This window comes from Tursiops truncatus, chromosome 3 (genome assembly GCF_011762595.2).
Source record: "Tursiops truncatus isolate mTurTru1 chromosome 3, mTurTru1.mat.Y, whole genome shotgun sequence".
Classification (NCBI taxonomy): domain Eukaryota; kingdom Metazoa; phylum Chordata; class Mammalia; order Artiodactyla; family Delphinidae; genus Tursiops; species Tursiops truncatus.
The window spans coordinates 82,713,967-82,729,209 of NC_047036.1; the positions used below are offsets into that span (position 1 = coordinate 82,713,967).

The following is a 15,243-nucleotide window of genomic DNA, read 5'->3' on the forward strand; positions in this document are numbered from 1 at the left end:
CAGAACCACAACCAGGACCTTATCACAGTGATTTGGGGTCCTGTTTATGGAAATATTGTAGATTTTGCCGGTTTGGTCACAGAACAAGGGATAACTTGCCTCATTTATTGGTCCCATGTCTTATGTCTATTTCGTTCTGCCTCCCTAAGCCCACAACTTTCTCAAAGCCTAAAGCAGAGATCAGGTATAGTGTGTTATTTTTAAGGTTCCTTTCATAAGGGAGACAGTCTAACCCCAACATCTGACTTCTGACTTACCTTCCTCCACCCTTTACCCTACAAGATTCCACATCTCAGGCACAAATGACTCAAGAGACCAATAAGCTGGAGATTTAGCCCTGTTCACTGTATTGTGCTTTATTACTTTCTCAGTTCATAGCGATGATTATTTTGTTTTTGAAACTGGATCTTTCTCTTCTTTCTTTTTATGTTCCATTGTTGCTATACATTTGGACCACAGGGAGTGAGTGAACAAATCATGCATTTACTATGCAACCTAGCCTAGAAGTCCAGTATATCATTGATTGAAATGTCTTCATCACACATAAAGATCTTTCATGTTCTTGAGTCTTTGGCAGGCCTTTCTGGTCTGTTGACCCCTGCTTTTCAGAGCTCATGTGATTAGATTGGACCCACATGGATAATCCAATATTATCTCCCTATTTTAAGGTCCATAATCTTAATTACATCTGCAAAGTTCCTTCACAGCAGTACCTACATAAGTGTTTGATTGAATAACCAGAGGATGGGAATCTTGAGGGGACATCTTAGGATTCTGCCTACCATAGTAATGGATCACTAAGCCATGTGCTGCCGGATTAAAAAAAAAAAAAGTTTAAAACCAGAAGTGAATGTAGGAACTTCTGTCTTCTAAGGAAGGTAGGGGTAAGGAAAGAGGCATGAGGAGATGTTATTTATATCAGAGTAAAAGTTAATCTACATACTACCCCATTCCACTTTAAAACAGTAGTAAGAGAAGACTCCTGCTAAGAGGTACCAAAAGGAATGGAAATCTAAATTACTAATTAAATTACTTATCCTCATACTATTATGAGGATAATTAAAGTGTGAGAAGGATTTTACAGGCAAGGGAAAACTCAGGTATATGGCTGGAGATTGGAGTCTACATAGAAATTGCCCTTGTCTATTTGCTTTAATGTAAAACTGTTACATTGACCCCAAATCCTGACACTGACAAACCTGCAGTAAAGTCTGCCACCATAAAACTGTCTTCAATGTATGGTTCATGGAGATGGCAAAGAAAGGAGGCTGAGTTCTACATCATGACTTGTGTAGAGCCAAAGGCAAGAGGACCAGTTGATTTAGAAGGTGAGATGCAAATGATACCAAACGTTCAGGAGGTTAGGAACTTGGAACCAGAAGGCCATGAGAATGTCAGCCCTCAGGATTTACAGTTATCTTAAAGAGGTCCTGAGCCTTCCCATGGGATGAGAGCTTGAGCCAATTTTGTTTGAGCCTCCAAGATAGTTAAGAGGCTCCCCTGAAATCTGAGTTACAGTTTAAAACAGTTCTCATTCCTGGCAGAGTGTTAGAAATGCCTGGGGAACTGTTAATAACAGCCAGTACTTAGGCTACGCCCCAGAACAACTGAATCAGAAACTCTGGGAGGGGGATGCAGGCATCATTAATGTTTAAAATGTGCAGCCAAGGCTGAGAACCACTGGTTTAAGCTGTGAAAGAACGTTGAAGGATGGGCACTAGAAGAGAAATGAGTAAATCAGATGTTCTAAGAGATGGGAGAAAAACCACTAAATTGAAGCTATGAGAAGATGATTCAATTCTGCAGTAAAATTGAATGAATGAGAACAGAGAGGAGGCTTTCAATTTAACTAACAGGAGGATACTTTTTGCTCTGAGAAGTGCATTAGTAAAATGGTGGGGTCAAAATTTGGATTACAAAGATTTGAAAAACAAATGAGGGAGAGGAAGTAGAAGTAAATGTAGGCTAATTTTTCAAGATATTAAAAGGGATGTTAAGGCAAAAGATAAAACCATGACAGGGAAAGAGCATGGAAATAACTTGGAAGTGCAAATGCCAGTAGGGCACCTTCATAAATGAAAATTAAATTTTAAGTGAGAACATTCTGACTATTCCTGACTCCACACATACTTCTTTATAGTCATAAGTGAAAGGACTGAGAACCATGTTTATATGAAAATGAAAAATACTCCTTCACTTTTCTCCATAGGAGAAGGAGGGACAGAGAACAAAAACTAATTACAGCACAAAGTATATTTAGCTGTAACTTAATCAGTTTAACCATTATTTATAGGTGTCAATGGTTCACTCTTCTATTCAAACTATCACACATCTGTGATAGGTTTCATAATGTAGACAACCAGACAGTAATAACTTAATTGAATTCAAGTAAGTAATTCATGTCTGTGTGTGAATGACTTGAGTTTCTAGACCCCTTTTAAAATATAGAAAGTTTACTAATAAAAATGAAGCTCTATTTGGCAATATGAAGAAGAAATGTGAAGAAGGCCTGCAGCAAAGTCTGCCCTCTGTCTAGACATGAGTCCTTCTTTGAAGTCAACTTCTATAAACCAGCCCTAGCTCTTCTCTGCCTACACTTCTGAACCCCAAGTTATTTAAGAATTCCGTTTCCCTCTTGGTGGGTCCTTGCAGGAGATGATGGAGGAGGGCAGGAATGAGGATAGCTATTCTTATCTATCAGTTAGTGGTACTTACAATTGGATTCAGAATTTTAATCAGGAATTTTATTCCAGGTACGTTGCAGGAAAAAAATATAGATAGAGATCCCTAGAAACCATGTGACATGTTTGTATTTCACTATATTTTTATCTCCAAACAGCCCTTCAGAACTCTCTCAGTCACCCAGGACCACTGGACCTTGCTTGCCTAGAATAGCTTTTCTGTTTTTCTTTTGAATACATACGTGCTTCTAGAGAAGAAAAAAAGTATGTCATTGGATTTCCAGTTTCTCACTGTCTCCACTAGAGTCTTATGAAAAGATTGGAAGAGCCCTTGGGGAGAAAAACTATTCCTAACAGATCCTAAAGGAAGGACACTGAAGGTTTCCCAGGGGAGGAAACAGACTTAGTTAGTGAATAAGCAGTTAACTGTAGCCAGCCTTTGCCTAAGGTGAGCAGTGAACAGTTTTCAGGGTAAAGTATGGTAGGTTCCCTTCACACTTAGGGAGAGAGACCCTTCAGTTACATAATTAGTTAGAAAACTTTATTTGAGGATCAATTGTCAAAGGCAAAGTGATTTGAGATTTGATGGGGCGATGCTTGATTAAATAGAATTTCAGAATTGAACTAATGTCCACAATATCAAGGATCATATTTTATAGATAATGACAATGTATAGACTCTAAAGTAGACTCTGTTTCTGAAGTTTACAGTATTTTGCTCTTTTCCTTTGCTTTGTAATAATATTCACCACTAATTAAATACCTTCCATATGCTGAGTACAATATATAATTTACCTTATTTAATCTCTTCACATAACACTATAAGGTAAATATTTACATCCCTGCTTATAGACCAGTAAATTGACCCAGACATGTTGAGTAGTTTACTCAAGGCCATATGGCAAATTAGTAACAGAGCTAACATTTTGATCTCAGATTTATTTGCCTCCAAAGTGTGCCTTCTTTCATTATATACATTATACTAATTTTCTGTATGTTTAAAGGAGCTTCATAACTATATAAGAAGGGACATTTTCAATCCTCCATGCCAGCAGAATTTCAACTCAGGGCTACACAAAGCAGTGAGCTTATCAGAATGGATAAAGAAGTTGTGGCACATATATACAATGGAATATTACTCAGCCATAAAAAGGAACGAAACTGAGTTATTCATAGTGAAGTGGATGGACCTAGAGTCTGTCAAACAGAGTGAAGTAAGTCACAAAGATAAAAACAAATACCGTACGCTAACACATATATATGGAGTCTAAAAAATAAAAATGGTTCTGACAAACCTAGGGGAAGGACAGGAATAAAGACGCAGACGTAGAGAATGGACTTGAGGACACGGGGTGGGGGAAGGGTAAGCTGGGACGAAGTGAGAGAGTAGCATTGACATATATACACTACCAAATGTAAAACAGATAGCTAGTGGGAAGCAGCTGCATAGCACAGGGAGATCAGCTTGGTGCTTTGTGACCACCTAGAGGGGTGGGATAGGGAGGGTGGGAGGGAGACGCAAGAGGCAGGAGATATGGGGATATATGTATACATATAGCCGATTCACTTTGTTATACAGCAGAAACTAACACAACATTGTAAAGCAATTATACTCCAATAAAGATGTTTAAAAAAAAAAGGTTAAAGGAAAGCTGACGGAAGCTGCTGGTAAAAATAAGGCTATATAAAAGGTAAGTAACAGCATATCTTAGTCTTAAAGGTGTATTGAGTCTTAAAGGTGTATCTTAGTCTTACAGGTGCATTGAGAGAGAGAGAGAGACATGACATTGACATGGAGACTCAAAATAATGAGTCATCTTACTGGATGACAACAGAAATAGGAAAAGAATCCCTGTTCTTTTCATCTTGTGATTCTTGGGAGAAAGTGACAGTAGAGATTTAAGATCTTGAAATTGTAATGGAGGGGTTGGGGGATAGGAAATTACAAAAAACTTAGTAAATGGATCTGAGACCAAAATAAATTCAGTTTTTTATTTTTCACAGAGTATTACTGAATTTCATTTATGTTGTCAACACTGTGCCAGGTGCTGTGTAGGTGGACAAGGTAAGTAAGGCATAATACTTCCCCTCCAAGAGCTTATAATCAGGAAGCAAGACATAATACTTCCCCTCCAAGAGCTTATAATCAGGAAGCAGGGCATAAATACAACAATGTATAATTTAGTGCAAAAACAAGAGTACTGATAATAAAAACTATAAAACTCAGAGAAGAAATAAGGAAATGAGGACTAGACTGTGCATTCACTCAACTAATAATTTGTTGAATACCTCCCACGGGTCAAGTAAGATAATTAATGCTATGGCTAACCAGTAGAAAGAAGCTTTCAACAGGTGAGAGCTTTGAGGTGAACATGTAAAGACAGAAAATATTTAGTTAAGTAGATAAAAGGGCAGTGACTTTCTCAAGAAGTAAAGATTTTAAAAGCACTAAACTTATTATAGATTTAAACACTTTATGTATATTAACTCATTTAATTATAAGAACTCAATGAGGTAGGTATCATTAGTGTTCCCATTTTACAGATGAGGAACATAGGCTCAGAAAGGTTAAGCAACTGACTCCCTAAGGCACACAAGAAGAAAGTAGTATAGCCAGATTCAGATGCAGTAAGTAAGATATTTAATTGCTTTGCTATACAGCCTCTCAGGCCACCATGTTAGAGAAGACCTGCTCATGCAAAGAACACAGGATTACCATGCCTTAGAAAGCACATCATCAGAAGTTTGGGTAAAATCTTGTCTTAGATCTTCGTGGTTGTGATTAATCTCTAAGGCAATAGTTCTCAAATTTTATGGTGCATCAGAGCACCTGGAAGGCTTATTAAAACACAGATAGTTGAACCCCATCCACAGTTTTCAATTCAGTGGGTCTGTTGTGGTGCCCCAAAATTTGCATTTCCAAACAAGTCCCAAGGTGATGCTGCTGCTGCTGGTCTGAAGACCACACTTTGAGAACCAATGATTAAGAAAACAAGTTCCCTGTCTCCCCCACAAAACTTATATCTGGGGTCTTCCATCAATGAGCACTGAATCGAACATCTCTATTTCCACATCACAGGAATTGCAAAGTCGACATGTCTAGAGTTGAAATCACCATCTTTTCACTGAATATCTGCTCTTGTGTTTTTGCCATGTTAAGTGATGGCGCAAGTTAACACTTAGTACTTTGGAAGCATCTCTGACTCCCTGGCTCTTTCCCCACCTGCCCCCATCCAGTCAAAGCACCATGTTATATTGATTTTCGCTGTTCAATACTTCTTTCAACAGGTATTTATTAAGCACTACTATATGCTAGTCTAGTCTGGATTAAGACTAACGGTGCTGAATACCCCAAAATATCACCACCAGACAATGTGCTTTTCTATAGTAAGAGAGAATATCTCTTTGACAGTCTTAGCAGGGTCACAGAAGAGAAGATATTGATAAGGGGTCAGGGGTCTAGGTTCAGGTGGTTGAAAAATGGTCTTTCAAAGCAGAAAGCTGATTGGGATTGAGCAGTGGTCATGACATAATAGTTTACAATTGGTCATCATAAACTGCTGTTTGATAAGTGAGCTATTTGTCTAGATGAGCAGACTGTTGTCTCAGATAAATTGATTTGCAGGAATTACCTGACGCAAATAGTAAGACTATTTATTGGTTTACAGTCTTATCTTTTTTGGGCAAATGTTTCCTGGCGCAAAACACTAACTCATATTGACAAAGGTGGTCTCTGTTCTCAGTCCTAGTAACTATGTCACGCTGATGTAGGTGATCACAGTTCTCAAAGACATTCTGCCCTAGCTTTAAGAAACTTAAATTCTGGTGAGCAGGCAAACAGGGTTTCAACAAAATACCTCCTTGTTAAAATTAAGTTATTTATAGGGTAGAAAGTATACAGAGAAGAAATATCTGAGTATTCTTAAGGAAATCTTCACAGTGGAGGTAGCACTGAGTTTGAATGGATAAGGGAGTGAGGGCAATCTACTCCAGGTGAAGTAAGAGGAACATGCAAAGCCCCAGAGATATGAGATATCATGAAGCCATCTCCTTTCTATTCATATACCTAAGGTTAATTCAGGCCCTCCTCTTTCTTTAAACTATTTCAAAAATCTTCTAATTGATAGCCTCTAAACCGCTGTCTCCAATCTTGTACATGCACATACCAAATCACTCAGTACTCTTCAGCCAGCGATGTATCTTATCTGTAACCCAGGCACTTTATCTTCAGCCCACAGCTGGAGAGGTGTGTATTGCTCCTCTGGGGAATGAAGAAGATGGTCAGGGAAGCACTCTGCCTCCTTCTCTGGTTGTGTGAAGTCCACAAGGGGCTCCTCTTGCTGCCCAATCTGTAATAGGAAAGATGATGATGCCTGTCATTCTGGGCTGGAGGGAGAGTATTTTCTCGTCTTTCTAACCAGTTAATCTAAAGAAGATCCAAAGAGCTATTTACCTGAGGTTTCAGAGGATAAAATACAAATTGTATAGAGTGGTAGGGTGGGGTCAGGGTGGACTTTGGATAGCTTTGCATCCTTATTTTATCTAATCCCCATTCTTGAAGGTCCCTTCCTAGACCTTCAGCATGTGTCCACATGGATGTTCCCTTCAATCGCAGAGTGTCTCCCCACAGACCACTTCCTCTCTCTTCCTCATGTTACCCTCTTCTTGACTCCCCTGTGCCTGGAGTTTTTAACTTCTTCTTCCTCCTCCCTTCATGGATAGTGAACCTCCCCCCAGCAATTATTAGGTTTCTGGCATCTTCTTGGATTTTGGAAATCTTTATGGTCTCCAAGTTGTATGCTGAGTGTTGCTGGTTTTGAGTTGTGAGTCTGCCATAACCATTCATTCTCTATCTACTTCTACTGCTGACTAAGGGGAAGAAGGGGAACTTCCAGTTCTTACAAGAGGTGAGAAAGGACATTAGGAGTGATCACCATTTTGTATTGCAGCTTAATTTTTATTTTTGTTTTTCTTAAGAGGTATCTTCAAAAAAAAAAAAACAAAAAAAAAACCAGAGATCTTATCCTGCAAGGATTACTCTCCAGCCAGTAACAGTCAAGAGGGTTTATGTATGACATTCATATCCCCTCTCCTAGAGTAATGTTTAACCTTACTTTGTTTTGTTTTTTTAAAAAGTATGTCTGTCCTTACCAACCTGAATAACATTACAAATCCCTCTTCCATTAACCTGTCCTTGGAAGGTGTTATGTCCAATCACCTCTTCTCGATTCCTGGCCTCCTCTCCCTCAACTGTGTTAGGAAGAGACAAAGACAGCCCTATGACATATCCTGCCATATAACCAACCTACTTAAAACCTCCAAGTTTCCTCATTGCCCATCAATAGCAAGAAAGCACATGCCCCCCCTGTGGGGGCAGCCTCTATTTCACCCAGTTGTTGCCATGAGCAAATGCAGATTCGATGTGGCAAATTTCTAAGAGAAGTCAGAAAAAACCTGGGATTTTAAATGAAATATCCCTATTTTTAAACCTTGGGTGATATAAACAAAACTCAAGCAAAACCAAAACAGAAAACTCTTTACAAAAAAACACAGCTTCCATCTCTGATCTAAAGGATCAAGTCCAAACTTCTTATCAGAGCACAGGCTGGGATGAGGAACTAGCCCCTGCCTCCTCTCAAGCCCCATCTCAAATTACTATCCACAAATAAGCAACAGCAATATTAAACTGTTATTATTTTTCAGTTTCCACTTCCTATGCTTTTGAAAGTGTAATTTCCTCTACCTGGAGTCCTTTCACAAATATTGTCTACCTGGAAATTTCCTATTCATGTGTCAAAACACTTTGGAGGTACAACCTCCTCTTTGAAGTCTTCCCTGATCAGTTCACCAAAATCATTTTCTCTACTGTATTACCTTTGTACCTTATACATAGTTTTTATTATTATTAGCTTCCATTTGTTCCAGAGATGATAAAACAAATAACAAAGGTTACTTTAGAAGAGTAGAGTAGCTTATTCAAAGCCACAAAATTAAAGTAAGACCCAGAATTGTACTCCAGACCTGTCTATCTCCAAAGTCTATACATTGCCCACTACCACATTCTACCTCCTATTTCTGCCTGTATTATTTGTTTATATCAGTTCCCCCTACCCCTTATCTGGGATTAACTGAAAACAGGAACAGTACTTTATTCATCTCTGTCACCAGTACCTGGAATATAATATACATTCAATAAATGTTTGTTGAACTGAGGTGAACTGCGTTTTATATGCAAACCATATCACTTTTATTCAATATTGCTCTATCTTCTTTTCATGATTAATTCTTGGTATTTATCTAAATTTATCTTCATTTTAGATTGTTAAAAAGAAGTTCAGGGACTTCCCTGGTGATGCAGTGGTTAAGAATCTGCCTGCCAATGCAGGGGACATGGGTTCGAGCCCTGGTCCGGGAAGATCCCACATGCCATGAAGCAACTAAGCCTGTGGGCCACAACTATTGAGCCTGCACTTGCTCTAGAGCCACGAGCCACAACTACTGAAGCCTGTGTGCCTAGAGCCTGTGCTCCACGACTAGAGAAGCCACTGCAATGAGAAGCCCACGCACCACAACAAAGAGTAGCCCCCACTCTCCACAACTAGAGAAAGCCCGTGGGCAGCAGTGAAGACCCAACGCAGCCATACATACATACATACATACACACATACATACATACATACATACATAAATTTATTTTTTTTAAAAAGAAGTTCAATGGGATGTTTTTCAAATTCATTACCTTCTTAAAAGGTAATGAACCAAAAGGCAGGATTGTCATAACTTTAATAGTGATGTACTTGATTCAAGCAATCATTACTTGGGCATGTTTGAGAAGCAGAATATTAGCTCTCCAGTTCCCAAATTCCAAATCTTGACTTAGTAGGAATCAGCCCAAATTTGGGAAAGAATTTTAATCACTGGCTTCAAGCAAACATACATAAGCTGCAATTGTCCTGTCCCCCCTGTATCCTGAAGGATTTTTACAGATGGGGGTCAAATTGTAGTTGTGTCTTTCTCTATAAGGTATTGATGAGGATATGCGCATTCTTTGTATACGAGAAGTTAGCCCAACTTACCCACAGTTGATAGGCATATTTCCACTTTGAGTTATTTAGAGCAAGGAGGAATATTTTCTGCTCAACCATTTAGCTATCTCCTCAAGTTTCCCACAAGAGGAAAATACATGGCTTAAAGGAAAGGCAGAGTCTGACTTGATGAAAACTCTCAGTGGATGGAATCTATGAACATAATCTTAATGCACCAGGCTCAAATACAGTATTTAATTACTTTTTCTCTACCTCAACATCCCTAAGGATTCTCACATATTCCTCATCCATAAAGCTGGCTAGAATTCTCAGTGTGGGAGGGAAGAGAGTTGGGGAAGGAGTCTCTCACCTAAGAAGCAACATCAGAACATCAGGAGGATGTGTGGCATTTTCCTACCATGTTATTCTGATCTAGCATCCCCATGATAGGCTGATTCCCAGCCTTCTGTTGAGAATATCCCTGTCACAGAAAGAGGTTTTATACCAATGGAGCACTGGATATAGGGTTTCCTTAGAGACACTGATTTCTGAGATTGAACAGAAATGCATATGAATAGATTACTATTAAGAGAGTTATTGATACTTTGAAGTATTCTGAGAGAGACTCTCCTGATATGATGAAAACACTTTACCCTTGACACTATGGTGTAAAGAGGTAAGTATTCCACTTCAAAAATAAAGAAAATGGGGTTCTTTGGGGGTGTTTTAAGCATAACTACTCTCATTAAAGTATCACAGCCAAAGCCTTCCTTCTTTTATTTTACTCACATGGCCTAAGTAAGGTAAGTTTGTCCCCCATCCCATCCATTTAGTCACTCATACTGGCAAAGCGAGTGTTTCACTTAGCCTTCTTTCTTCTTATACCTTTTTACGAATCCCCCAAAGGGAGACTATCTTAAGTATAATTAGAGTCATGCCTGGAACACTGCACTTTCTTTGTTCTAAATTTTACGAACCAAGTGTTAGGTGAAGTTATCTTGAGTAAAAAATTAATAAACAGAAACCTCATTTAAACAGAGTTGGGAGACCAGAAGGAGGAGCTCTCACGCCTTGTGAAGATAACAGCCCAACAGGAAGAAGAAAGATTCCTCTTTCCTGACAACAAATCAGCCAATGAAAAGTGGACTCTGTGTTTACTATAGCTCTCTCAACTTCCTTTTTCCTCTCTGTAAAAGAGTTCTTCTCTTACTATACAGGGGGATTTCTTGTGGCTTACCAGTTTGGCAGACGCCAAATTGCAATTCTCTGCTAATCCTAAAAAAAAAACAACACATTTTTTGGCTAGAGAAATAACTGGCAGTCTATTTGTTTTAGGTCAATACTTGTTCTTTGAGATTCAAATAAAATTTGGTTTGAACAAAATGCAACATGTCTCCAAAATGTCTCCAATAATCCTGTGGACTGCTAGAACCTTAATGTCACAGCTGTCACTTAGAGCACCTCAATCTGTCTCCAGATTGGCTCTGTCCCAAAGCTGCTACTAAGACTCCTCAGACCCCCACACACAGTGCTAGTGACTATTTACCTCCATTCTTTAGAGCAGTGGTTCTCACAGTGTGGTCCCGGGACCAGTGGCTTCAACATTACCTGGGAATTTGTTAGAAATACAAATTCTTGGGCCCTCATTGAGAATTATGAGTCAGAATCCTTGGGGGCAGAGCCCAGCAATCTGTGTTTTAATGAACCTTAATTGATTGTGATGCTCACTAAAATCTGACAGGCTGTGCTTTACAGCAGAACTGCTCAAAATGTGGTCCATATATCTGCAGTATCAGATGAACTGGGGGCTTGTTAAATTTCAAAATCTCTGGCCACACTCTAAATTTACCAAATCAGAATCTCAGAATTCTGGTTTACAAGCTTTCCAGATGATGTTCATGCTTGCTAAAGTTTGAGAAGCAAATTTAAAGCACTCGTGGGGCTCCTCATCTAGTCTCTTTTTAGCACAAGAACAGAGGGGCTGGAGACCTAGCAATACAGTTCTTTTACACTTATCCCCTTTTCTCTCCTTCCAAATGCATACAGGTGCTGCTAAAATTCTTGATGTGATGGTTCAAACACTACTAGGACTTGCTGCTAGCCTAGCCTATCCTGACAGATCATTTCTTCACACAAAGGAATATTTCTCTCAAGAGGCCGATCACATCCCCAAGGATTCTATGGCGGCAAAGGAGTCTTTGCCTGCACAGAGCACAAAGAAAGAAAAAAACAAAAAATACCTCTGGGATAGGCACTAGAGAGACTGAGTTTGTTAAACTGCACACAGTTGCATTGATAAGTCTCAGCACTGACAACCAGAATGCCTTGTTACAAATTGAAGGATAGATGAAATATTCAGAAAGGAATTACCATATGTGAATATGCTGGGTTTGGTTTGACTTTGTAAATTGTATTGTATTTTATTTGACAGGATGGCAAATTTTCAACAGAAAGAGAAAATATAAAAATGATAAGATGCAAAAAAAGAATACACTTTGTCTCCAATTTTTCTCTCCATAAAGGCACAAAGTGGAAGCAGTGGATTCAAAGTTAACACAGGAGGCCTTGCACACAATGGGAGTACAGAATATTGATTTGCAATGCTCGGAGGGCTGCTGCTAGAGAAGGCATCAGATAACCAATGGAAAAGATGAAGGAGGAGACAAACCACTCATTAAATAAAAGGCCATTCAAAGATTGGGATTGGGTCAGCATGGAGAATTTCAGTTCTCACACTCAGTTTAATGATAAGGTTATTGCAAGTCATTTCCTAGTACTTAATTTCTGTCACAATAACCTCATAGTCAGCTTCATAGATAGCTAATAGAAATATCCCATCATTTAGCTATTGTAAAGGTTCTAAGAGAACTTGGAGAAAATCTGCCAAATCAAACAATATGTTGTATAGCCAATCACCTGGAAAACATGTACATTTGGGCACCGGTTTGACTATTACACTGTAGGTCTTAGTTTTAACTGTTTCTGAGTTCCTCCAGCAGAATTCTGTGCACACATTAGGGGTATAATAAATAACCAAAAAGTAAGCTAGTATTATCTGATGTTTATTGAAGTGTTTAAATTTATATATCTATATATTCAATGAAAAGAAGTAGAAGTTTTCTAAATTTACTCCTGTCAGTACTTTATCAAGCTATTTCCTTGATTCCTTGCCCCATTCTTTTCCACATTGCATAATGTTTCTCTAACATTGTTCAGGACCTATTTCTTTATGCATGAAAGAAATTCTTTATTACATTTAATGTGATTTAGGAAAGCAACAGTGTTTCTTGCAGCACATGATAGTAGAGTCTGTGGCCTAAGTATATGCAATCTGTTTTTATTAGCACAGTAATTTGATTATTTGGGGTATAGGAATGACTAAAATTTTCATAATTCAAAGAAATAAGGCAAAGATGGCCAATTAGGATACACAAATTATTTTTCTAGAACTCAAAAGAGACAGGAATTATTAAAAGCAACCATAACAGCGAAATCAACTGCTAATGACCAGATGATGGAATGACAGACCATAAATATGTGCTAGGCATACTACAGCCTACAAAATATGTGCACTCTCTCTTTTTCTTTCTTTTTGATAGTTTATACAGGAAGACCTTTACAAACCTTTCTTTTAAAATATACATCATTAATTCAGTTTCCCCTGAACCTCAGATTCAGCTCGTGAGAGCAGCAACTTCTTATGCCATTGACAGAGAACTGAAAAGGAGAACACAGAAAAAGGGGAAAAGTCACAGAAATATCTTACAATTTGTCAAAAAATGATGATGGGTACCCACTTTTTAATCCATCTCCCCTAAAAAATATTGCTTAAGGGCCTAGGATTAACATTCATTATTATACACTGGGCTTTATAACGTAACACTTAGAAAGCTCTTACTTAAGAGATAGTGGGACATTTATTGTGACTTGTCAAAGCTCAGAACTCTTCAGGAAATGATTTCCACTTACAGATACATTTCATGTTGAAGAAAAACATCCTCCAAAGAAAGTTTAAAAGAGAACCCAGATGAATATTTTTTTTAGATGGGGCACAAATAAGTTCTGATTTCAACATGTTCCACATCTCCCCAGAGCTAAAAAGCTAAAGACAGTTCTACAATATCATATTTCAAAAACAGTACAGAGCTTAGCTGCTAAAGCAATAAAGCGGTTTTTGTCTCAGAAGCATACAGCATCATGAATAACATTGTCATCCAGAAACAATGACTGGTAGGCACCATTCTGTGTTGTATCTAAGCAGGCCGGCTTGATAGTGAGTTGCGAATGCCATCCTGCCCATTCCACTGAAGCTGACGTTTTGTACAGACTAGTAGAAATGTGCGATATGAAATCAATAAAGAAGTAATTAAAAGTAAAAGACTCTTAATGATTGTAAATGAAGCTGAGAACACAAACTCGGATCTCAGTAACCTGTAGTTATGACTCTAGGGCTGTGGTCTGTTAACATCTGCTTCTTGGGTAGGAATGTTTTTCTTTCAAAATAGCAGTGCTACATGAATCAACAGCTTCTAAAGGAACTATTTCATGCTATACAACCTTAGGTCTCAGACTTGAAAAATCTCATTGATCTTTGGTGAAATCTCAGTTATATAAGTAGGAAGTTATTTTTAAAGTCATAGCAGATGCTACAGTTCCTCCTCATTGCTCCCACATGGATGTGCACTGTTTATTCAAAATTGAGCCAAAAGCCCTGAAATAATAAAGTTAAGTAAGACTCCCTGAAAAACCTAGACAACAAATCTGTATGCAATGGATCTGTAAATATTCCTTTTAGTTTTATTATTTGGCTGCTGGCTTTTGAGCTGCCCACACTGACACACTCGCGTGCACACACACACACACCCTTCAGAGATTTGCATCAGGAGGAACATGGTTTTCATTCTGAAATTGATGGCAAGATTTTTCTTAATTTACATCATTTTTTTTACAGTCTCCTTGGTCAACCTAAAACATTAACAGATAAACTACAACCCTAACTCATCATTTTTCCATAAGAAATGTGAAGTAGGGCTTCCCTGGTGGTGCAGTGGTTGAGAGTCTGCCTGTCGATGCAGGGGACACGGGTTCGTGCCCCAGTCCAGGAAGATCCCACATGCCGCAGAGCAGCTGGTCCCGTGAGCCATGGCCTCTGAGCCTGCACGTCCGGAGCCTGTGCTCCGCAACGGGAGAGGCCACAACAGTGAGAGGCCCACGTACCACCAAAAAAAAAAAAAAAAAAAAAAAAAAATGTGAAGTAGTCCATGCTGTTAGAAATAATCTTTTGTCCCAAAAAATGGTAATTAATTTAGTCAAATCAGAACTCAAATTAAAAGGAATTTTTATTGCCATACTGTAGCCATGGCCTGAAGCGTTCTTTCCACTATATATATTTTTCTGTAATTTAGGGCAAAAATTTAATCACTAGTGAAAGAAGCTAAAGAAAATTTCAATTATCAGGTCTCATTGAGAAACCAAGTCTCTGACTTTATTTGGGGTATATCAGAGATGAAACGTCAAAACCACATAGACTTATGTTTC

At 38.5% G+C, this 15,243-nt stretch overlaps 2 long non-coding RNA genes across 2 annotated transcripts in view; one reads left to right on the forward strand and one right to left on the reverse strand.

Annotated features, from left to right (window-relative positions):
• The window catches only part of LOC117311591 (uncharacterized), a 33,929-nt gene extending 21,799 nt beyond the window's left edge, over positions 1-12,130 (forward strand). The window contains exons 3-4 of the long non-coding RNA XR_004525847.1: positions 4,685-4,745; positions 10,744-12,130. This is a non-coding gene — a long non-coding RNA (uncharacterized lncRNA). The remainder of the gene's footprint in view (positions 1-4,684; positions 4,746-10,743) is intronic.
• LOC141278201 (uncharacterized) overlaps positions 1-15,243 on the reverse strand; it is a 43,330-nt gene that overhangs the window by 5,613 nt on the left and 22,474 nt on the right. Inside the window, exons 3-4 of the long non-coding RNA XR_012330548.1 lie at positions 13,330-13,422; positions 6,847-7,029 (exon numbers count right to left, since the gene is read on the reverse strand). This is a non-coding gene — a long non-coding RNA (uncharacterized lncRNA). The remainder of the gene's footprint in view (positions 1-6,846; positions 7,030-13,329; positions 13,423-15,243) is intronic.